General features: G+C 38.9%; 1 protein-coding gene across 2 annotated transcripts in view; it reads left to right on the forward strand.

Annotated features, from left to right (window-relative positions):
* Positions 1-23,836, forward strand: part of SLC4A5 (solute carrier family 4 member 5) — a 765,106-nt gene that overhangs the window by 181,702 nt on the left and 559,568 nt on the right. The window lies entirely within an intron of this gene.

The raw sequence follows: 23,836 nt of genomic DNA on the forward strand, positions 1-23,836 counted from the left end.
TGCCTCAGGAAGCCCAAAGACACTCAGAGAAAAACATCGCCAAACACCCTGCATAGTCACTCTCAGCAAAGCCCCGAATGCTAAGCCCCTAAGGTAAGCAAGCACAATTCCCAGGACTCTCCTCATAGGTGACTATCATTGTAAGATGCAACAATGCCTTTCTATCTAGTCCAAACAAGGGGAAGAGAACTGTTAGTTGCTTATCTGGAGTCTGGATCAGCCAAATCACGCACGCACTCAAGCCATTATGCCACAGGTACCAATATGATTCCATAATAGTTCATGTAGGTGTAAATGACTTTAGATGATTTTTCAAATCTAGGTGCTTAGGATTTCCCTTTCTCTTCCTTCCTTGGCTGACCTGGTGTGACTCAAATTGAACTCTACAGTTCCCTACAAAACGGTGTCTACAGGACTGCAATCAGTTTCTCTCAGCATTTAAGCAGAGTAGGTTGCACACAAAAAGCATTTGTTAAGCTTTCACTTGCAGTGCTGTGTAATTAAGCAGGTCACCATTTTGGTCAGCCATAGGGCTCTTTTTTCTACTTGAGTGTTTGCCTCCTTCCCCTGTAACTTAAGTAAACTGACTCTTACATTACGAGCTATAATACTTACGTTATAGTTTTAGGACACCTTAGGAAACCTTGTAAACTGCAATAGCCCCGCTACATTCACCCTCGCTACGCTCGGGCTCTCTTAGCTCCCCTCCCTGCCCCCATTTCCCTCCCACCCCCAGTACCTCTAAATTTATAGTACTATAGCCACTTCCCCACTTTCTAGATCCTATCTGCTTTCATCTGGGATAATTCCTCCCACCCCCATTCTTCTACCTACATTTTAATAGCACCAATTAGCGTTCATCTGGCATTCTCCCATCCCCTTTCTAGTACCTTTACCTCACACCTCTATCTGGTGTTGCATCACCAGGTAAAACAGTTCCTTAACTCACTAGCTGAATCACAGATAATGATATACTCCTCTTTACTACCCCCTCTTGTTCGCACCATACCTCCTTACCTTGTATGAAAACCAGTTTCTCACGGGATTTCAGGTCCCAAAAGGCCATACTATCACCCCAGCTGTAAATCCTTCCACCTTCAGTCATACTTACAGTACCAGATCCTGTCCAACATCTTGTTCAGTGTATTAACATGTCAACCCCAGGCACATTAGCTCTAGATCCAAATACTACTACAAACCAATAAACAAATTCCTGAAGTTCATCACCAAGTATAGACTCAACCTAATACTTGGTGATATTCACCCCAACCCTGGCCCACCTACTTCAAATGCACATACTCCCTCTACTTGCAATCTAAGCTACAAACCTACACTTAATAGGCCAACTAACTGTCTCCTAGCCTGTCATCTCAATATTAGAAGCATTAATAACAAGGTACATGAATTGCATGCACTTCTGGATGTCCACTCTCCTGCGATTCTCTGTTTATCTGAAACCTGATTAAAACCTAACACTAAAGACAATGAAGTGATACTACCTGGGTACAACATACACAGGCTGGATCATGCTTCGAGAAAGGGGGGTGGGGTAGCTGTACTTAATAAATCTGAGTTGAATGTAACCATAGATGTAATACAACTACCTCAGATTAATACCTCGGAGATTCTTGCCACCAAATTGAAACTTAATAAAAATAAATGCATTAATATCATCTGTATGTACATTTCCCCAGGTAACAATATATCTACACTAGAAGATATCCTGCACTGGCTATCATGTCATTACCCCCAAGAAACCCTACTACTTGGAGACTTTAACATAGACTGGGGCACCTGTTCCTCAGAATCCCCAACCACCCATATTAACCTACATGCATTTACACAAATTATATCCACCCCTACCAGGATAGGTAAACCCAACCAAAAAGAAAGCATACTTGACTGGGTGCTCATAAATAGTCACCCCCAACTGTACACCTCTGGTACCCTCCTTGATGGCCTAAGCGATCACCTTCTCACATATGTAATTAAGCACAAAGCCATTAATTCCCAACAACCCTTACTCAGAAAGGTTAGAAACAATAAAAACGTTGACCCTGCCAAATTCCAACAAGAACTAATTTCATGTAATTGGTCTATTCTAAAACACCTCTCCTTAGAGGAAGCAGTAGCATACTTTAACAACAAATTCCTTGAGATCCTTGATTTGCATGCACCTGTTCGTTCAAAGAGAACCAAGGCAAAAACTGCACCATGGCTTTCTAAAGAGTCTAAACTCAAAATTACCCTTAGAAACAAAGCATGGGCTTTATGGCGTTCTTCTAAAGACCCCCAAGATCACATTAAATACAGGTAATCCAGGAACAAAACCAAAAAATCAATTTTACAAGACAAAAAACAATACTACTGTAATTTACAGACAGTAAATCAAAATAACCCTCAGAAGTTTTGGGCAGGTTTAAATAATCTACTACATCCTGGACAAACTTCAACCCCAATCCCTGCTGCTACTATTGATAAAACCCCTGAAGATGTTTCTGACAGTTTTAACTGATTCTTTACTGAGACAATTCAAGCCCTAGCTAGCCAACTACCTCCTAGCTCCCCTGGGTCCTGAAAGTAGTACCCCTAGAAACTTACTCACATTCAGCTTCCAACCAGTTGCCACTTCACTTATCCATACCTTGATCAAAAAATTAAAACCCACTACACTTTCTGCTGATCAACTCCCTGCCGAGTACCTACTCAGCTGATGCTATTGCTTACCCTGTCTCAATACTAATCAATTGAACCATAGTAGAAGCTAAAATTCCCACCATCTGGAAAATATCTTATGTAATCCCACTTTACAAAGGAGGCAGCTCTACTGAATTCTCCAATTATAGGCCAATAGCTATACTCTCTCCACTTGCAAAGATTATGGAAAAATGTATTTATAGACAACTCATGCACCACCTAATCCAGAATCACCTTATGGCAGACACTCAGCATGGCTTCCGTCCTCATCACAGCACTACTTCAGCCCTCCTAGCCTTTACCAACACCATAAACCATAATCGCAACAATAATTATATATCCTCAGCCCTCTTCTTGGATCTTTCCAAGGCATTCGATATGGTTGATCACCGACTTTTAATCCACAGCCTGCAAACATTCCATCTAGATACTAGAGCCCTTCAATGTTTTCAATCCTACCTGAATGGTCGACAGCAAGCTGTCCTCTGGCAGAACAAATTCTCTAACCTTCTACCTAACACCCTTGGAGTACCACAAGGCTCTATACTAGGGCCCTTGCTGTTCTCCATCTTCATTAACGATCTTTATACTTTCATCCCAAAAGTCAGCTGTATCCAATATGCTGATGACTCTCCGCTGATTTGCTCAGCCACATCTCCAATAGAGTTATGGTCAGCTACCCAGACCACTTTAATACAATAGAAAACTGGCTTTCTGAACATCGTCCAATCCTAAATCCCAAAAAAACTAAAATGCTGTTATTTTCACCAACACTTAGGTCTACCGCTTTCACCTTTACCATAAAATCAAATGATGGCACAATAATCTCCCCTGACCCCTCTACAAAACTATTAGGTGTCATCATAGACAATAATCTAAAATTCGACCTACATTTTAACCAAACTATTAAAACCATCAATAAAAAATAGGGTCACTTTACAGAATAAATGCCTTCCTAACCCCTCCAGCTAAAATTGCCATAGCTCACTCTCACCTTCTTTCAACCCTTCTATATGCATCCCCTCTACTCACGAATTTAAACAAGACTGTCCTTAACAAACTCTCAATTTGCTACAACCATATTGCCAGGTTTTCCACTGGGCTGCCTTTTAAGACACATCATTGCATCAATCTAAATCAGCTTGGGTGGCTTAAACTACCCAGCCTAATCCAGTATAACCAACTGATTATGGCCTATAAAATCCTCTATAATCCGGACAATGCTCCTGCACTTAAAAATATTATCACCCCCTATAACAATCGTAGACCACTTAGATCCTCTAAAGACTACTAATTCAGATAACAAAATTAATAACACAGCCGGTGACTCTCTCTTTGCAAACTCTGTAAGTAGATCCTGAAACTCTCTTACAGCTATTACCACCTTATTTTCCACCTTAGGTCAATTTAAAACTAGACTCAAACAACATTTGTCAATTAACTGGCTATGTCAATGTATCAAGCCTGCCTAACTCGCTCTAGAATGTGTAAAAATCTGTTAACCAGTTTACTGTGTAATTTAATTTAATCCTGACTTGTGCTCAGGATTAACTGTAACCTGTGGAACTTGTTTAACTTGCTTACTTATGTAACTCTAAATAGTCTGTTTGTAATATGTAATGCTGGTATTATGTAATGCTGGTATTATGTAATGCTGTATCTGCTTACTCTTGGAGCTTTTCTCCCTGGGCCTCCGCTGAAAATGGACATGCATCCAGTCGGACTATCCCGGTCAACAAATGTAAAATAAATAAATAAATGTACCTCCCTGGGCTATATGAAGAGACCTTTCAGACTGTGCCTTAGGCTGGTATGTGCTTTGCACTGAGAAGCATATTGATCACAGAGGATGATGGCACAACATGAGCAGGAAATGATTGATTTGAACAACTGTCTCTCTTTCTGGTGTCATTGTAAGGGGACCAATATTTTTCAGTTTGGGAGAGTATGGTTAAGAGACCACGTTGCTTTGCCAAAGAGAATCTGCACCTTTTCTCTCTAGGCTTTGGACTACTGGCTAAATCTTTATCCATTCCATAATGACTTTTTTAGGCAATGCGAAACTGACAAACCTAGCAAAAAAGCAAAATTGACTCTACTGAACCTCATGGTATTAGTGCCGGGAGCCTAAATAAAAAAAAATTACACTTCTTCTAAGCCTCACACTTGAATATAGACATCTCTGCAGTTACCAAGACATGATTTAAAGTGGAAGAGAGTACCCAAGCATACAAGGTTTCAGTGCCTGCCAAACTTTTAGACCAGTAGCTGCACAGACAAAGGATAAAGGTGGAGGTGTCTGAATTTACCTCAGTACCAAGCATACCTCTAGAGTGGTCAAACAGGGTGATGTGCTGGAGTTTCTTCATGTGCAAATCACCACAAACAGAATCCTGTACCATATCCTAGCCAGCTCTTGGTCACCCCATGTCCCAAGAAGCTCAAAATGCATACCTGGGCCTGCTGGAGACACTTACCATCAAACCTAATACCCTGGAAGACTTTTATTATCCTTCTGTAGACCTGGAATACTACACAACCTCAAATGTACAGCCACAGAGATGCCTGGACTTCATAAATACAAGCATCCTTGACCAAATAGTAGATGTCTCCAGTCATGGCTCTAGCATAATGCACCTTTTGCTTATACATATGGGAGAAAGCTGCCCCCAATTTCTCCTCCTCCCCCCTGTTTAGGTCCAAACATAAAGCTGTCTCCTTCCAAATCAACTCCATAATGCCATTAAAACCAGTAACACTTAGGAAACTATTCAAAGACAAATTAGCTTTTATTATGTGATGGTTTGTCATAATTCAAGGACCATCCAAACCCTGAGAACACAGCAGCCTGTGCTGAATTGCTCTTAGAAACACTGTACAACCACATTAATTGCTACATCCAGGCAGCTATACCTACCAGAAGCAAGCACAGGGCAAGCCCCATAAACAAACCACCCTGGTGGCATCCCAAATTAAACAGGATGTACAACAAAAGAAAAACAAATGACAAAAATCAGGAAGGGTAATTCCCATAAAGATAAACCTCTCTCATCAAATTAAATAGGCTTAAGAGGGTTAATTAGGTGAAGCCAAAGCCAACCTTGAAGTTAAGATAGCCTCCCAGGTGAAAGATAACATAAAGCCTTCTTCAGCTGTGCCAAAAATCTCAAGCACAGCAGTGTGCCGAACTGGTAGATATTGGCTCTACATTCACAGAGCCTGGAAATATAGCAAACCTGTTAGTGGACAAATTCAGTTCCAGCTTTACCACCTTATCACTCCCAACCATTCTCCCAAAAATAGCCTCAAACATAACTCAACTCAACTAGGGAGCATTCAGTTCCAGCTGTACCACCCTATCACTCCCAACCATTCTCCCCAAAATAGCCTCAAACATAACTCAACTCAACTAGGGAGCATTCAGTTCCAGCTGTACCACCCTATCACTCCCAACCATTCTCCCCAAAATAGCCTCAAACATAACTCAACTCAACTAGGGAGCATTCAGTTCCAGCTGTACCACCCTATCACTCCCAACCATTCTCCCCAAAATAGCCTCAAACATAACTCAACTCAACTAGGGAGCATTCAGTTCCAGCTGTACCACCCTATCACTCCCAACCATTCTCCCCAAAATAGCCTCAAACATAACTCAACTCAACTAGGGAGCATTCAGTTCCAGCTGTACCACCCTATCACTCCCAACCATTCTCCCCAAAATAGCCTCAAACATAACTCAACTCAACTAGGGAGCATTCAGTTCCAGCTGTACCACCCTATCACTCCCAACCATTCTCCCCAAAATAGCCTCAAACATAACTCAACTCAACTAGGGAGCATTCAGTTCCAGCTGTACCACCCTATCACTCCCAACCATTCTCCCCAAAATAGCCTCAAACATAACTCAACTCAACTAGGGAGCATTCAGTTCCAGCTGTACCACCCTATCACTCCCAACCATTCTCCCCAAAATAGCCTCAAACATAACTCAACTCAACTAGGGAGCATTCAGTTCCAGCTGTACCACCCTATCACTCCCAACCATTCTCCCCAAAATAGCCTCAAACATAACTCAACTCAACTAGGGAGCATTCAGTTCCAGCTGTACCACCCTATCACTCCCAACCATTCTCCCCAAAATAGCCTCAAACATAACTCAACTCAACTAGGGAGCATTCAGTTCCAGCTGTACCACCCTATCACTCCCAACCATTCTCCCCAAAATAGCCTCAAACATAACTCAACTCAACTAGGGAGCATTCAGTTCCAGCTGTACCACCCTATCACTCCCAACCATTCTCCCCAAAATAGCCTCAAACATAACTCAACTCAACTAGGGAGCATTCAGTTCCAGCTGTACCACCCTATCACTCCCAACCATTCTCCCCAAAATAGCCTCAAACATAACTCAACTCAACTAGGGAGCATTCAGTTCCAGCTGTACCACCCTATCACTCCCAACCATTCTCCCCAAAATAGCCTCAAACATAACTCAACTAAACTAGGGAGCATTCAGTTCCAGCTGTACCACCCTATCACTCCCAACCATTCTCCCAAAATAGCCTCAAACATAACTCAACTCAACTAGGGAGCATTCAGTTCCAGCTGTACCACCCTATCACTCCCAACTATTCTCCCCAAAATAGCCTCAAACATAACTCAACTCAACTAGGGAGCATTCAGTTCCAGCTGTACCACCCTATCACTCCCAACCATTCTCCCCAAAATAGCCTCAAACATAACTCAACTCAACTAGGGAGCATTCAGTTCCAGCTGTACCACCCTATCACTCCCAACTATTCTCCCCAAAATAGCCTCAAACATAACTCAACTCAACTAGGGAGCATTCAGTTCCAGCTGTACCACCCTATCACTCCCAACCATTCTCCCCAAAATAGCCTCAAACATAACTCAACTCAACTAGGGAGCATTCAGTTCCAGCTGTACCACCCTATCACTCCCAACCATTCTCCCCAAAATAGCCTCAAACATAACTCAACTCAACTAGGGAGCATTCAGTTCCAGCTGTACCACCCTATCACTCCCAACCATTCTCCCCAAAATAGCCTCAAACATAACTCAACTCAACTAGGGAGCATTCAGTTCCAGCTGTACCACCCTATCACTCCCAACCATTCTCCCCAAAATAGCCTCAAACATAACTCAACTCAACTAGGGAGCATTCAGTTCCAGCTGTACCACCCTATCACTCCCAACCATTCTCCCCAAAATAGCCTCAAACATAACTCAACTCAACTAGGGAGCATTCAGTTCCAGCTGTACCACCCTATCACTCCCAACCATTCTCCCCAAAATAGCCTCAAACATAACTCAACTAAACTAGGGAGCATTCAGTTCCAGCTGTACCACCCTATCACTCCCAACCATTCTCCCCAAAATAGCCTCAAACATAACTCAACTAAACTAGGGAGCATGCACTTGCTGCACTTTCTAAAGCACAGAACATGACCTCAATGGGCCCTGATAATATGTCAGGATGCCTCATGAACTGTCTTCTAAAATATAATTTATCAGGACCCTTGGAATAATTATTTAACTAAGGTCTAAAAACAGACTTTATGCCACACGAATGGAGGACTCTTAACAGTCATCCCCTTCATAAGGGAAGACTTTCAACAAATCCTGGAAACTACAGACCCACTAGTCTGTTTTGCAAATCCATGGAAAGAATTATCATGGAAAGTAACAACAAGGACATAAGTGACCTCCAGACACTGTATCCATCCCAGTTTGGCTTTGTCAAAGGAAGACCATGCTTACTGAATCTTGTGAACTTCTTTGAAAAGATCACTAAAGCAATGGATGAGGGGAAAACTGTGCATACTGCCTACCTAGATCTGGCTAAAGTATTGTATGCAATACCTCTCGGGCATTCTCAACAAACTTATGGAACTAGGTATAAACCCCTTTATGACACACTGGATAGCTAAACAAATCACCAACCAGTGGCAAAAAGCACCAGGAATCAGGATACTATGCTGGAAACACTAGGTTTATTGTAGATACAATAGTTAAGCGCTTTCCACAGTACTTAGACTGTCTTCTTCAGTTGTTCTGAAGAAGACAGTCTAAATGTATCTACAATAAACCTAGTGTTTCCAGCATAGTATCCTGATTCCTGGTGCTTTTTGCCACTGGTTGGTGATTTGTTTGTCTGTTGATCGCTGGGATTTTTCTGCTACACTGGATAGCTAGATGGATCACTGATAGGACCCAGGAGGTTAGAATCACTGAGGCCACCTCCACAAAGAAGATGGTCACTAGTGGAGTCCTCTGTGCCAGACCCATTCATCTTTGGCATCTGCTTCCTGGATGTCAAAGCCAAATGCCTTTTGCTACCCATGTTTGCAGATGCTTACTAACTGGGAGCAATCATCAAACCCCTCCAAGATGAAAATACCTTTCAGGAAAGTCTAGCACAGACAAATTCTTGATGCCAAAGCCATGATGTAAAACTCAATACCAAAAATGCATCACAGTACCTTTTGGGAACAAAATGTGAAAAAGGAACACAACTCGCTGCCAAAGACGCTTCTCACCAAAGTGAAAAACCAAAGTAGATGAAAGAGTGAAAATAGTCACCACGATAAAACTTCTTCACTGCATATAGACTCCAATAGACAATCACCATATAAATCAGAGACTCTTTATTGCAAAATAAGAAATAAGCGCTTTCACGTAGTACTAGCTACGCTTCATCAGATACAGTTACAAAAGTTAGCTCACATTTAAATACAAATCTTTTTTGGCGGGCTCATTAATTCATCAGCCTATTCACACATTATTTAATTGCGAACCACAGTTTAGCAATGCATTGTAGTACACGTACTTCCATCAAAGGAAATACCCCTTCATTGCAACACAAAAATCAAAAACAGAAACTCTCATCCTTGCATTGATGAAAAAGTGCTCATTCCTAAGTATAAATAAACACAGCATGAACTTAAAATTAAATAAAACTAAGCCCCTTGATGACTACCCTAGCTTAATACTCACACGTAATCAAAACCATGCGAAGTATTTGGTCTAGGCATAAAAACAGCAAATCCACAATTCTTTGTTAAAACCAGATCATTAATATTAAAACATATTCAATAGGTCACATTTAGACAACATTTCCTAAGAAATCCCCTTGCGATCGAACATGAAATTAACAGAATGTCTGACGTGTATCAGAATATAACTAAATCGTCACTACTATGTGCCGCTAACTTGCCAAACTTAATGTCAAGCTTCTACTTGCACATCTAGCCGCATATGATCTCTAACCCTGGTACATATCAGCTGATGGTCATGACGTAACTGACAAACATTGGAGTCCTAACACTATAATATGCGAGCAAGATTTCAGAGATTGACCCAAAGGCTAACCTCATGATGTACGTCCTTGGTACACTCTCCCTTCTCACTCTTTCATCTACCTTTTGGGAAGTCAGCAACCCCGGGTAAGTACATCATCAATCAAACACCCCTAAAAGTTGATTCATTAGTCAGGTATCTGGAAACTTAAGTATAGTAACCTAGCCTTTGACCAATATATGTCCAAGGCAGTAAGGAAATCCTTCTATGTTGCTCAGCTTATAAACAACGGCATGGCATTTAGGTCCAGAAAGGTCATCATACCAATGCACTTGACCCTCATCAGACCCATCATGGAGTATAATTCCCCCTTTGGTATGTACTTAACCAGACACATGCAGCAAGTGAAATGTCCACAAAGGCTCCTTACAAAAGAATACAGGCAGTCAGCACAATGTCCTATGCTGATCACCTCAAAGCCCTGTCTCTTTACTTAGTATCATACAGACTTCTGAGATGCGATCTTTGCCTACCATGCAAGGCATCCCTGGACCTTGTTTTAATTAGAGTTTTGCACATCCTCAAACAAACAGCATGAGGACTACTAGATTAAAAGACCTACATTTTGCTTGTGACATAAGCAAGACATATTGGAGAAACAAATATATTTCTTAGAGAATTTCCATTCTCTTGAGCAGGCTCCCCATAAGTAACTTTTACAGTAGCTCAACATTGTAAATGCTAAATCTATAATAAGCAAAATGAGGCATGTTTACAGCAACTCAACCACTGTGATTTTATGATATATATCAAAAAAGTAATGTTTTGCAAATATGTAATCTAAACTGTGACAAAGGAGGGATGTGGTTAAGGAACACAAGTAATATTTTGGATCCTTGTATGGAAATTTCTGAAAAGGATATAAAAAATAGAAACTGTTTTTTGTTTACACACAAAGTCAAAGCAGTAAGAGTATTTGTGATTGTGCACTTTTCAGAAGAAAAAAAATTGATAGTTTAGTGTTTGACATATGTTTTTAATCTCTATTTTCTATCACGAGCATACCCCTCAATTGTCTAGATTTTCACAGAATGTCCATATGTTCATAGGAGGTTACTGGGCTAATGGCCCTAATGCCTTTACCATATTTATCTTGAGTTGCCCCAGTTGTCGGTGGTTAATTGAGTGAAGTTCGCAGAGGTAATTGTCTATAGTAGTTAATGCCGGCTTTCTCTGTTCATGAGGGACATAGGCACTTCCCCAGAAGTGAATTTGAGATCATTCATCCATTGGTGCCAAAACCATGGATTAAATCTTATCATTTGTCTGAGTTAACCCTGTCTGTAGTGTATTAAAATCATTGGGGGATGGAATGATTTGCAGTCGTCAGCATACAAATGCGAGGCGTAATTGTGAGCAAACAGAAACAAGTTTTACACTAGCTATCAATCAGGAAAGCACACAATAAGTATTCCACCAGAAATGCCCAACTCAGACAGGTTAGATCAGCACACATCTACCATAGGGGTGCAGAAAAACACCTGCTTAAAGTAGAATAGCTGGTTTGGAGCCCAAGTGTAATAAGACCATACAAACTACCTACAACAGCCATATAACTATGAGATACAATGTAATGCAGCTCAAATAACTACTTAAAGCAGCAGTAGACAGTGCAGTTTTTGTTGAAACTGCTAAAGTACAGTCAAAATATATAACAGAAATACAAAATTAAAAAAATACTTAGATTTCTTTTGTGAGCGTCACTGCTCAGATAGACTATGTAAACACCTACTGCCACTAGATGAATATACTCCCAGTCCTCCTAACATAAAAGCACAATAAAGGAGTGTGCAGACTGAAATACTACCACAAACAAACTTAAAAGATAAGAAATGCTACCACAAACAAACTTAAAAAGCAGGTATATCAGTGTACTGAAAACAGCTTATATAAGTGTGATTATTCAATAAAAGTACTTCACTTTGTATAGATATGCCAAGAGATACTGAATTGAATAGAATTTATAAAGGCACTAAAAACAAGATAATCTGAGTAATAACCCCCCCCCCAGCCAATAAAACTAAATGCAGAAATCTCAAGTGTTTCCCCAACCTAAACAGACCAGGCTACTTCCCAGTGCACTAGATGAAAAGTCCACTGATCTCTTGATGTAAAAACAAGAGCTTGCTAAAGTGTAAAAATATACTACTTTGTCAAACAGCTAGTTAGATAATGAATTCAGGGCAAGTAATTCAGTAGAATAGACAATGAGGCAAAATGCATTTTTTCAATATAAGCACAAGTGAAAGGCAAATAACTAATTCAAGATATCAACAGCAGTGTAGAAAAGGAAGAGCTTATTAATCTCAGTTTACTGTAGGAATGGGCAGCTTAAAATCACCAGGTTTAAAAAGCAGGTCAAAGGGAGGGGTGGAAAGAACTAGCAGGGAATCGCCACCAGTGCTTCTAGTTTGTGCAGACTTGAAATTTTTTCAGAAAAATACAGCGACCCAGAAATTCACTGTGTATTTAAGTATCACTGAAGAAACAATTCACCCAATGAATAAACGTAAGAAATGTGCAGCCTAGATAATTTGTGTGCGTCTCTCTCCGATTTTTTAAAACAGAAAACAAAATGGAGGAGGTGAAACAGAAAGCAACTGTGTCACTCACCGTCAGAAAATATAGGTTTAATTTCCTGACCCAGCAGGGAATTACCAACAGTCCTTTAGTTTATGCAGACTTGAAATCTTTTCAAAAAGATTTTTGCCTCATATTTTGGCCTGTTCTTCAAAATAATTGTGGTTTTCTGGCAAATCATTGGTGATTGAAGTTAATAAATAATGATAAACATTTGACTTTCAGACTTTATTTCCTTCTGAAAATGCATGCTAATGAAAAACCTGTTATTCTAGCAACTTTCTAAATTTAAAAGAAAATTATTTAAAATCTGTCCTTAGTTTTGCCCCCCCCCCCCCACACACACACACACACACAGTTTTTGGCTATGCCCAGATTTTTTGCTATAATAAGTTGAGAGGTAAGATCATGGGGCACACCATTTTGGTACGGGCAAGGAAAAACTGGGATACAAAATCATAGGCATTACCAAAATCAGAGTTAACAGAATGGAATGACTAGGGGCATTGAAAGAGAGAGAAGTAGTCAAAAAGAATAATGAAGTAAAGATGAGCCCACATCCACAATATAAAGTGTCGTCAGTCAGCAAAACAAGGTGAGTTATGTGCTGTGATAGTATGCATGGGATGAAATAAAACAACAAAACACTATGCGCCTGAGGGGTATCATAACAGGCTGACCAAGCAAGACCACAGTATGTCATCTCATGTAATAAAGAAAAACTATGCATCAGGAATCAATGTAAGCCATTCAGTTAGCAGAAGTGCTTTCTCCATTGCCTTTTTATTGACTCTTCTCACAGCTGAACTTCAAGAAAAAATGTAAAAAGTCAAGTCTATTACATTTCTGAGCACAGAAATCAAGTTCTGTTCAGTAAAATGCATGCCTTCCAGCTGTATGAATACTTGATTATCAAATAAAACCTTCATATGTATAAATCTGCTATAAAAATGATTGCTACAGTTTGGCCAAGAGTAATATTATCAATACAAGTATATACTAATTTCCTTTCCCTCCCTAACATGATTTTATCTATTGGACTCTGAGCAAACTATATTAAAACAAAATACAATCAATTTATTTCAGTTTGCAATTTGCTTGTGTTTGTCACTCATTTCTGCTTTATTTCTAGTCGACAAATTGACAGTATATGTCTTTTGTTGTTACGACCTTTATAATGACAATAGGAAAGCTGCTGCCAAAGCTCAGCTATTCACCCCAAAACTTAATAATGAACATTTGGAAAAATATGCTCTGTCTTGTGTTTTGCTTCCTACTTTATTATATAGCTATGTTCACCAGCCGCATAGAGCACTTCTCAGTAAACATTCAGGCATATGGCTTACTTGTCCCTGTATGCCATGAATAATAATTTAGATCTCCATATCCTCATCTGCCTTCATCATTTTCTGGGGCATTTGTATCATATATTTTGAGCCGGCCACTATACAGAAGGTAAACTGTGGCAAGCAAAAAATTTGTCAGTGTACAGTGATGTGTTGAGAGTAATCTAAGGTGTAACACAGACCAAGCACAATTACTACATCACTGTTTACCATAACAGATAAATTACTTTTTTATTAATAGGGCAACATTTTGGATATAAATCATCTGACTAGCATATAGTGAAGGTATTCACCTTTAATGCATGGATGTGCACAAGGAGCTAACAAAGGTTGGAAGAAATTAGCAGTAGATGTGGTTACAGCCCCTGTGCACCAGTGAATGTGTATCATATTGCTGTCAGGAAACCTCAAGCCCTCCCCAAGCAAGAAGACAGAAAAAATATTCTGCATCTTCTCGAAACCATCCTTTCTGTGGCTGCAAATCACAAATGCTTTAGTAAAGTTACACTAATTAATCAAACAAGATTATTATCTTTGTCTTCTTCTTCTTTCGGCTTTTCCCGGTTAAGGGTCGCCACAGCGGATCACCTGTCTGCTCATGATTGGCAGTGGAGTTTTACAGTGTCAAGTTGCCAGCCCAGCACCCAACCTTCTACAGAAGGCACACACACACACGCACTCACACCTAGGGCCAATTTAGAGTGTCCAATGCACCTGCAGCATGTCTTTGGGATGTGGGAGGAAACTGGAGCACCCGGAGGAAACCCATGCGACCACAGGGAGGACATGCAGACTCCACAAAGAAGGCACCCCAGCCGAGGATCAAACCGGAGAACCTCTTGCTGTAAGGCGGCAATGCTAACAACTGCACCACCGTGGCCGCCCAAGATTATTATCTTTGTAAGAAAGACTATTGACAACAGAGAAGAGGCCACAATAGTCAAAGGGTAATAGAGTAAAGAGATTCCTGTGGCCCAGGATGTAGTGAAATGAATAAAGAAACAATACAAGAACTCTTCACATGTGTTGCCACACTGTTCACTTTTTCTAGCATATCATGGTACCATACCACGAAGTAAATAACAGCATAACACGTAGTTCTACAGCATAAATATTACTGCAGTACTTGTGAACAATTTTTTCCTGCATATGTGATGCATATTACTTCTCAAACAATCCACAACTTGGTTAGAATGGATGGATGTTTTTAGAACCATTAGTGACTGAAAATTTTACCTCTTTTTTAATAGGGTTTGAGTCGGTGAAAAATACCCTTTTCTCTGGTGCAGCAAACTTGGAGTGGATTATTTTAATAGGAATATGCAGAGTAAAAAAAGTTCCCTGCCTGAGGGAGTGTAAGAGGGCTTTGCTCCCCACAAAGCACCACTTTTGAAATTTGACATTTGATGTTAAATGTTGAATTCATACAGAATTTGTAAAGCCTTTTATTACTATTATTATTATTTGTGGAACTATAACCTGGAGTAGAACAGCATTTTTTTCTTAGGGAATCTGAATTTTTACAATCCTGATCTACAAATGTTTACCCACAAAGTCTTTTTATTTTCAAATATAATTGTGTTCTGTTTCTGTCTACTGTCTGCAAATGTATTATTTCTCTGATATGGAGGTTCCAGAAAAGATTGCAGCAAATGTTTTGGAATATGATAGGGCATATAAGAGAAGGGAATGGTTTAGAATTATTCCCCGTCTAGTAATGTCAATGAAAACATATTGTTGGACAACACTTACTGATTAAAACAAGACACACATTTCTGCTTTATTCGGTGGTAATTAATCTTGGCTATGTGTATTATACTTATATAAATACATTTGTCATCAGTTTTGTCATTTTTAAATAAAATATGTGTTTTCATTAATCTAATGCTGAGCAGAAGGGCTGTATTTCATTATACATACTAGAAAAGTATTTTCAAGTAGAAGAAAACTCTGTTCAGCTGCATGTTGCTGTAGGTATTCATCATCATCAACATCATATCAACCCCCCTTTAGCCTATTTTACTTCATGGTATGATGCGTAAACTGTCACCACCTCTGTTGATTCAGTGCAAAGCTCGTGCATGAATGTTGCAGGTCTTCTTTCACACAATGCAGCCATTTTGTTGGATGCATTAATTTCCTCTGCCCTTCTTCCTGTTCCTTGTAAATCCTCTTCAGCAAATTGTCTTGTGGTTTCTGGTAGATTTGCCCAAACCACCATAATTTATTCTGTTTGATCTCCGCAACTGGAGCTACTTTGGCTTCTTCTCTGATGTCATCATTTCTTTGTCCCACAATGTGCATCCTACCACCCACTTCAGACACTTCATCAGTTCTAGTTTCCTAAACTGCTTTGTGGTCACTACCCTGGGTTTTCTACCATTCAGAAGTGCTTTTTGCACCACTGTTTTATTCAGCTTACTTTTTATTTTCTTTGGCATTCTTCTGCCACACGCTACTCCTGTGCCCTGGGTCACTTGTCTGCAGCACCTCTGCTTCTAACTTTAACCTCCTCCTTTAGACTTCTGTTTTCCTCGAGCACCCCTTCTAGATACATGAAACTGTTAACCTCTTGCACTATTTTCCTTTCTATCTCAATCTTCGACTTCTTTTGATTTCCTCCATTTGCTGCCATGTTACCTCTCTTGTCTGTACTCAGTTTCAGCTGATATGCATTCAGTATTGCAGTTCATTCTTGCATCATTTGCTTCAGTTCCTGATCAGAGCCCGCTTGCAATGCATGTATTGCCGGATCATCTGCATACAGTAGCTTTATTGATCTGCCCTCTCTAGCTTGTTTGCTGATGGGATTTGATCCCACAGACCTTTCCTTACTAAGAGGAAGTCTACCTGAGTTGCACATTGACCACTCTTGCATGTGATCTTTTTGTGACTCTTGCTGGACCCGTGCCAAGTGGCTTTACAGTAGAGCTTTTCCACCTTGTCAGCCAGCATGTCCAATCCCCTTCTCACCATCATACCATATGCAGCAAAACTTTGTTCTGCCAGTGAAGCTATATTCAGTGTAGCAACTCTTAGTTCATGTATGGCTGTTGATTGGTTTTACATCCAGCTTTTTTCACTTGATAGAGCAATCCCAGGTAACCATGGGTTGGGCAGTTGGACACTGGCCAGCCAGTAGCTTATTGACCCAGACTTGCTGATAGACTTTATGGTGTGCATGTAGATCCTCCCACTCTTAGCATTCATCCCTGGTGTAGGTCAGAGTATCCTGGGTTCTCAACCCACTTATCACCAGAAAATGCCAATACCTATTTTTGATGACATTAGTCAATGTGACCAGTCATCTGCAGCCAATTTTTACCATCATCAGGCAGCTAGTCCTGACACAGTCTGTGTTGTTTTAGGTACAGGATGCTGCACACCGCAATATCTAATACGGTTTGACAGTTAACAAAGCTCCTCCTCAATAGGCCCAACAAAGGGTTTTTGCTGCTGCTCATGACTTCATTCAATTTTGGGGTGAATTTGAGGTGGAAACATCCAGCATATTTATAAAGGAACCCCACGACGACACAAGGATAACATGCAAACTCCACACAGACTGGAGGTCAGGACTGAACACTGTACCTTTTACTTGGGATGCACAGACCTTGACCATTAAGCCAACAATGTATCTTTCATACAGTCAAAGCCAGGAGATGAAAGGTTAGATGCTGAGTCTACTTCAACATATGTCATTTTAACCATTATTCAGTAGCAGGGGAATTTCAGTTTCCCCTATGTTCAGCCAAGATGCTCAAGAATGAGTTATGCTTCATAAATTTCTCAGGATCAGAAAAGTAAAACCCGAAAGCAAAAACATATAAACAGAATAATTCTTAGCACATGCCACCCTCCCCTGCACCCACAGGTGGAGGTTTTGTCTGCCACACCTCCATAATTTATATATGCCATCTTCACGGTCATAATAGAGTGATGAAAACTGAAAAATATGCACAGGGGTTTAATGAACCATGGAATTTAAAAAAAAAATTGCACAAAAGTCACTCACAGGAATATGATGCAATGAAGTAGAGGTGATACTGAAGCTCCTAAGCAATCAGCTAGATGATTTTGAATGGCACAGATAGCCAACAGGCTATCCAAGAACACAGAATGCCAATCTATACTTAGTTTGTGGGTCTTTTTTGGTACTTCCTCCATCACATACAATGAATAGTATTTAGATGTTGCCAGCTGTCAAACCATTACTTTATTCAAAAGTAGTCTTTCCAGCTTCTTTACTTTACTTTGATTTGTGAAAAGGTTTAAAATGCTTATTGCTTGTTATTACAAGAGCTCTTAAATGAGTTATTGCAGGTCAAGGTTGTTCTACTAATTTAGATTTTTTCCCATTATATATTGTTCTGTGTAAACATGTTCTTTAGCTCTTTAAACTATATCCTAACTTGTCTGAATTTGGATACTTTTAACATAATCTATATATGCTGTTTGCCGACTGTGATAACTTGCAAATGAAGCAACTTTCAGGATTATTACTAAATAAAACTATATTGTTCAGAATAATTTATTTTCTAAAATGACTGCTTCCATAATACTAGATTATTTTTGTCTGCTATACTTTAAAAATAGTGTTACCATTTGGGTTAATATTATTAAAGGGAGTTCTGTTCAGAACCCCTGATATGATGAGACACTAAAAAAATCCACTCCCAGTGATAAACCACGTACTAGCCCTCTATTAATAATGCAATTTTCAGAGAACATTGCATTCACTATGACCCATCTTTACTAATATCTATCAGTATCCTGTCTGAACTACGTCACCAAATGGGTAGAATTCAAGAGACTCAAACAGAATAAAAAAAGCATGTCATAATTTGTAGAAGGCTATCATTATTTATATGCTGGGCAAGATCATTACTTCAGACCATATACCAGGAAATCTGACCAGTATAGGCCATGTGTAAATGCAGCAGAACTGTACAAGGAGAATGTTTTTCTGGTATTACAGATATTCTGTCAAGAAGTCAACGTAATTTGTTAGGCGGCCAAGATGACTAACTGAGAACAGCAATTGGAGAAAGCCCTGTGACTGAAAACTTTTCTCTGACAGAAAATATAATCAAAAAAACTGAAATTTGGAGATATTTGTTAGCCAATTTTATTCACTAATAGTCAGAGAAAAGATTTATAGCTTCAAGTTCTTCAAAAGTTAATTTTCCTGTCAGAATTTCAACTGCTTGATTGAGAGAAGAGACTTCAACATCGGCCACTAAAGAAATGGTACTCAGAATTCTTGTGTTAAAAAAGGACATCCAGTCACTAATATCTAGTATGCAGGATTCTTCTTCTTTCGGCTTTTCCCGGTTAGGGGTCGCCTCAGTGGATCACCTGTCTGCTCATGATTGGTAGTGTAGTTTTACAGTGCCGAGTTGCCAGCCTGGTGCCCAAACTCCCACAGAAGGGGCACACATGCATGCACTCACACTTAGGGCCAATTTAGTGTGTCCAATCCACCTACAACATGTCTTTGGGATGTGGGAGGAAACTGGAGTACCCGGATGAAACCCACGCGACCACAGGGAGGACATGCAGACTCCACACAGAAGGCACCCCAGCCAAGAATCGAACCGGAGATCCTCTTGCTGTGAGGTGATAATGCTAACTGCTGCATCACCATGGCCACCCAATATATAGTATGCAGGATATATTACTTAAAATGGACAAAATGGATACCAAAACAGAAAGTTTCAAAGAAGAGTCCAGAAAGAAGATTGAGCATTTAGAAATTCTTATGAAACAACAATGTGCATGAATTAGCAGTACGGAAGAAGCTTTAAATGATCATAAAGGGAAAATAACTGAAGGTGAGTCTCAGACTGAATCTATTTTAAAACAAAATAACTGGCTCATATTTAAAGCTGGTAATTTAGAAAATAGACTGAGATGAAATAAGATTAGAATTTATGGTATACCTAAAAAGTCTGAGGGAGACACTATAATAAGCTTCTTAACAACCTGGCTACATAAAACATTTATATTTTGGAATTGAAGGGGCACATAGATCCCTGAGGTCACATTCAAAGAAGGAAAACTCACCACCGCATTCAGTTATAGTTAAGTTCATATCTAGCTTAGAAAAAGATCAAATATTAAAAATAGGATGGTTCAGCCCACCTATTAAAACAAGTGAACATGCAGTCAGATTTCATAATGATTATTCCAGTAAAGTAATGCGTAAAAGAAAATCCTGCTTACCAGTAATTAAGGAACTTAAAAAGTACAATATTAAAGCCAATTTTGTGTTTCCTGCAGGGATCAAATTATTTCTTAATGAAGGAACTAAAATATTTGATACACTGGAGAAGGCATCTACTTTTGATTACAAAAATAAAATCCTTAACACTAAAGAAATGGATAGCAACAATATATTCCTCAAGTGACAGAGTCAACTGAATTCCTGGAAAACTGCTTCAAAAACTAAAACGCTTAAAAACAACTGAATTTTACTCACTGATTACAGGACTTTTATTTTCTGAAACAATAGATTTACCATCTAAGTAAAAGGCTTGCATTGGACATATGTAAGCACATATTTATATTTTACGCTAAATAATTTTTCATGATAATAAATATAAATGGTTAGTTTTACTGTATTTACAGTGAAAGACAATATAGTTCATTTAACTAAACATATAAATGTATTTCTAAATGTTAAACAAATACTGCCTGTAAGAGAATGTCATTAAATTATAAGCAATACAACTGGTAACTTTAAGACGGTACAAGTTAAGAATTGTATTTAACTTTGCTTAGTATGTGCATTGCTGGGTTAACTGAATGTCCGATATAAGTAATAAGCTAATTAGAATTGTTAAAGTGCTGGTGGTTTAGTTTTCTTTGTTCCTGTGTAACACATTCCTTTCACAGGTCAAATATTAAACAATTAACTCTTTAAAAAGCTTGGGAATAAAAGAATGTTCCAGTTGTTATGTGAACACTTCCTAACGAGTAACGAGTGCTTGCAGTCTTCACAGCTGCTCGCACTGATCTCACTGCTGCTGCAGAAGTGGACCCCCCCCCCACACACACACACACACACACACACACACACACACACACACTTAATTTCCAGGCACGGATAAATATTACGTTTTAGCCATACCGGAAAACTACCATGCAAAAATTGTGTACCTATTAATATCCACATGTAAAACATGCTAATGAGTATTTGGAATTGCTCTTTCCAAACTCTCCAATGACAACATATATTCTGTAGTTGCTGCACTTTTTCTACCCTGGTCATGAGACAGCAAGTTTGAGAAGTATGCATGTTAAATGCGTTTGCCTGAACGGGTCCATGTTTCGTTTCTAACTTTCTGGTGTAAGTTACCCCTGACATTATTCCCTATTTTGCTCCCGTTACACCTTGTAAAGACAATATGTGGTGATAAATCCTGAGACACCAATCAGGGTCTCTAAATGAGCAAATGTGAGTAATTTACAACGTGTCTTAAACAATTCTTGGTGGATAGGTCGTGACGGGGAGCTACTGTATTCCCCCATGAGAGCTGCCTGTTGTGCATCTTTTTCTTTGTGGTTAAAATGAACTGGCATTATAACTCTTTCTACAGCTTTCATTGTGTGATTGAGTATATTCACTAAGTACAAAATGCCTCTGAGAAAAGAAGGTACTTTTCCGATGTTGGCCTGATAACAGAAAGCACTCATTAGAAGTGTTGCCCCATTAATGGAAAAGTACAGAATTAAGAAGAATGAGAAACTTGCAGAGAAAATTAGCAGCTTCTGTGTTCTTTGAGTTGTCATTTTCACATGCTGTAATCAAATTCTAATGACAGGATGTGAAGCTTAGATCAGAACAGCATTTCACAATGACTAAAAACACACATTCAGATTAAACAAGCAAATATTCTTTTACATTTAGTCCAAATCGCTTGTAATACTAGAATTAAAAAGAACAACAAACATTTTATGAATAATATGCAAATGCACAAGGAATGGAATATAGACTGCAGTGGTGGTGCTGCGGTAGTGTTGTCACCTCACACACAGTACGACGTTGTCTTGTTCGATTCTCAGCTAGAGCATCTTCTGTGTGGAGACGTGCGTGAATGGGCGTACCTTCTTTGAAGGTTGTGCATCAGAGCTGGCAATTCGGCACATAAAAATCTACTGCCAATCATTAGCGGACCGGAGTTCCGCTGTGGTGACCCCCTAACCGGGAAAAGCCGAAAGACGCAACAACAAGGAATGGAATATGTACTATGTAAGATTAATAAAAGAAGGATATCAGTAAGTTAAGAAATATATACACATTGTAATCTCTAGTAGAGAGCTGATGATTAAATAGCTCTTTGGTGGGAGATTTTAGAAATACAAGTTATATAGAGTGAAGTAGAATACTAGTGGGCATGTAAGACAGAAAATATTTTTAAATAAACTGCTTATAAGAAAGATATGTAATAAACATATCTGCATATGGCAGAAATGTTAATGTACAAAATGTCATTTACATAGAAAATCCTATAAATTATTTAAAAAATCCTGAAAGCTGAAATTTTTAGCTGGTCATGTGAACTTTGAAGCTTTTTGCACACTGTATATGAGATTCACTAAGACTACCTGAAATAACTCATTTCATAAGTCAGAGCTGAAATTTGGGTGTTATATTGCTGAATCAGTACATCTATTTTGATCAAAAGCAAAGCAGATTTTTCAATATGTTTGACCCCAGGAAGGGAAATGGGATTTGAATTAAGCATATTGTAACATCTGAATACAATATAGACTGCAAATGTATTTTTTATTTTTCTTTTGACTGCATAGAAATACCAAGACATTCTCATTGACCTCAATTATGTACAGATTTAATGAATTAATTTAATAAGATAAAGGATTTTTAAATATTTTGATATTGTCATATTAACAATGTTACATAATTTTAACATATAGACATTTGTACTTTTAAAATCAATTAGTAGTCTGTCTATACAACAGGCAAACTAGGAACTTTGGTATCCATGGGAGGTTGTTTTTGATATATGAGTTTTAGTAGTTTAGTTTGTAGAAAGGAATAATTCCAAAAAATGTAGAATGTTAAGATAGTGTTGGAGGAATGCATCAAAGTCTTCTATACAATTAAATTAATATGGTGAAAAATGTGTCATATCTTTTAAAAGAAGTCTTTTTAAATACATTTGGTAAAAACTCTGGGAGTTGTTATACCTCTGCTATTTATAGAAAATACATTTTCACAAATACCTTCACTTTGACAGTTGTCATCCCCTTTTTCAGAATAAGTCAGTAGTCAAAGGACAGATAGCTAGGCTTTTCACATTGTCTCCTGTGACTCTGATTTTGAATTACACCATCTGATGTGTTTATTTCTAGACAGGGGTTATCCCATCGCACTTTTGAACAATATCAAAGCTCAAGTGGCAGGTCACAGGGAGGATCAGTTTGCTCCCATCCTGTGTAATTCCAATTCTTTTTCTGTAGGTTACCCCAGCACCACCGATAATACTCTCATAACATTCTGACTTCCAATAGTCATTTATTTGACATTAGGAAACATTGTATGTTTATTTTCCCTTTTAGCGACTCCACTCATATTCATGTCAACATTGCCAGGACCTTTTGGGGCACCATTTTTAGCGATACCCTTAAGAAGCATCTTGGTGATATACCTCTGATCATCTATTCCAGAGGGAAGAATATTAAAGTGGTATTAGAAAATGGGTCCAGGAAATTTATCTGGAGTCAGTCGCATGTTTAAATGTGTTTTTTATAGATGGTGCCATTTTATTCATGAGGGACACTACACTATTGTCCATAAACATATGAAG

The sequence above is a fragment of the Protopterus annectens genome, chromosome 9.part0 (assembly GCF_019279795.1).
Source record: "Protopterus annectens isolate FY-2018-M chromosome 9.part0, PAN1.0, whole genome shotgun sequence".
Classification (NCBI taxonomy): domain Eukaryota; kingdom Metazoa; phylum Chordata; order Ceratodontiformes; family Protopteridae; genus Protopterus; species Protopterus annectens.